This window comes from Lathyrus oleraceus, chromosome 4 (genome assembly GCF_024323335.1).
Source record: "Lathyrus oleraceus cultivar Zhongwan6 chromosome 4, CAAS_Psat_ZW6_1.0, whole genome shotgun sequence".
NCBI lineage: Eukaryota > Viridiplantae > Streptophyta > Magnoliopsida > Fabales > Fabaceae > Lathyrus > Lathyrus oleraceus.
The window spans coordinates 146,820,749-146,823,205 of record NC_066582.1 but is presented as its reverse complement, the minus strand read 5'-3'; the positions used below and the strand labels follow the sequence as shown (position 1 = coordinate 146,823,205).

At 35.9% G+C, this 2,457-nt stretch overlaps 1 long non-coding RNA gene across 1 annotated transcript; it reads left to right on the top strand.

Annotated features, from left to right (window-relative positions):
• Window positions 1-303: 303 nt before the first annotated feature.
• On the top strand, window positions 304-1,257 carry LOC127135295 (uncharacterized). The gene is made up of 2 exons (XR_007808504.1): window positions 304-742; window positions 857-1,257. It is a non-coding gene; the product is annotated as an uncharacterized LOC127135295 (long non-coding RNA).
• The last annotated feature ends 1,200 nt before the right edge of the window (window positions 1,258-2,457 follow it).

Below are 2,457 nucleotides of genomic sequence, written 5' to 3'. Positions count from 1 at the left end.
AATTAAATTCTAAAACTAATTCCTAATTAAATCCCTAATTAACCTAATTAATAGGAATCAATCAAAGCAAAACAATAGCTTATCAAAGCAAAAAATAATTAATAAAAATAAACAATAACAAAAAATAAAATGGGCCTGGTTTAGAGGGTATGGCCCCTGTACAGTGGTGTCAAAGTGAATGCGCTTGGGTCTGGTCCTTAGGCCCATGCGTTGAATCAAAGAACCAGAGGGGATGTAACAGGCTTAAAGGAGATGCAAGGAGCAATAATTTTGGCCAAAAACGAAATAATCCCAATGCAAGGAAATTAAATCAGAACCAAGCTATCCTCACGTGTTCAAAATGCAGCCATGTTTTCCACATGCTCTTTAAGTTTCCATCAGAAATTAAAACTTAAATGAAGATCCCTCCATCTGAGAGCCTCCCCTCCGCCGCGCCAGCGGCAGAGGTTCTCATAAAAACCAATCAAACACCCTCATCTGTCCGAACTGACACGCTGATCACCAATAAACAAATTGGTTAAGCTTCTGTTAGACTGTTCATCAATTTCATGAAGGGAGCTATTAGGATTTATTAACTTGGTTAAGCTTCTGTTAGAGGATGAGTTGAAGTGTAACAATCTTAGGTTCAATTCTGTTAGCCTTCGATTTAGTTATGTGATGTTTGCAGAATGAAGTGACCTGTTAATTAGCTTCTATCCAATTCAGTTATGTCATGTTAACTTGCCCCTTTTTTTCTGCTATGGTAATGATCTTGACATGTTATGCCTTGTTTGATACAGTTGTGTTTTGATGCCTTACTTGAGATGGCTTATGCAATGTTTATCTGATGTTGTATTGCAACTTATGATTTCTGCAGCATGATGTAGCAGCTGGATCTACTTGTGATTTGCAGGGTTGTGACTTGAGAAATTGGACATGGTTTGCATTGATTATAGTTATGTTTGTAGGTTCCCTCATTTGGAGCACAAGGATTTCATTGTCAATGGTTAAAGACCCATGGAACTTGTCCTTGCCTTGCTGTTGCTGGTTGGATATCATGGAGAGGTCATGGTTGGTGAGGTCAAGTTTATAAACAAAGCCTTATGGAAGTGCAATGTGGAATGCATTAGGTATATCTTGTCATGTATGTAGAATGTACTTGGGGCTTTTGTACATGGAATGTAAGAATTTATGTGGAATGATTTGTAACCTTGAAGATGAATTGTATGATATGTTTGAAAGATGAAATGCAATGTTGAAATTTAATTATGCATCTCATGAGAATATGTGTAAAATTGTTGTATTTGGCTTTGTGATATGAAGCACATGCCATGTTCGGTATATGGAATGTGAAATGAATGTGTTGGTTTGAAATGCATAAACATGATTTCTTTAAGGCATGGAAAGAATCCATAAAGTCATGACTAAAACTATCTTTGATGCAAAAGAGAAATTTCTTGTTCATGAAGCAAGTTAATGATGGAACCACATGGAAAGAATGCAAGAATGAAGATTCCATGTCTAGAGGATGAAAAAATATGCTAGTTGACTTTGGTCAACAGTTGACTAAAAAGTCAACAATTGACCAAAAGTCAACTTTTGTAAAAATGCATTTTTTTTTATATATTTCCTTTTGTATAAATAATGTAAATGCTAATTGAATGGATGAATGGGCAATATTTTGAATGGAAATGGTTCTTTTATGATGCTAAGAACAATGCCTTATTTCTCAAGTTATGATTTTGCCTTCCATAAATCCATATTTGAATCGACCTTTAAAAAGAAACTTGGCATGGACTAATGGAATACCAATATTTAAAATAAAAGATTTAGGAATGCATGATGGAATATGGACTAATGGACTAGGACAACGAACTTTGAATTAGAGATTAATGGACTAAGGATGCATAATGAAACAATGAAATCCATGGACTATGAGATCATGGACCAAAGAATTTATGAAGCATGGATTCATGGACTTGAGTGGAAAAATAGGATGCACATAACATGGATGATAACTTAAGTAATACTTGAACAAAATTTCCTTGGATCAACCATAATGATCAGGAACCATCCTCTAATAAATTAGGATTTTCAATAATCACAAGGTGAAAAGTCAAACCAACAAGGCATACTAGGACCGCATCTTCCTTGATTAGGGTTTCAATACAGTATACCCTTCAATCAATGCCTTTGAATGAATCAAGGTACTTCACAAGCAAATCCCCAATATATGAGCCCTCCATTAGGGTTTAAATGGTCCAGACAAGGCCCCAAGAAAATTCATAAGGTCCCATAACCAAATCATTAAGAAATTAGGGTTTGAGTGCCCTGAGGAGTGCCATGGTGGGGTCTTCTTGAGTTCATGCCTCAAAGACAAAGTAATTAGGGTTTCACTTCCCCTATGATTAGATGAATAGCCAAGCCACACATTTAAGGTTTGATCCACACCTAAACCCTAGCTTTGCAAGTCAAGAG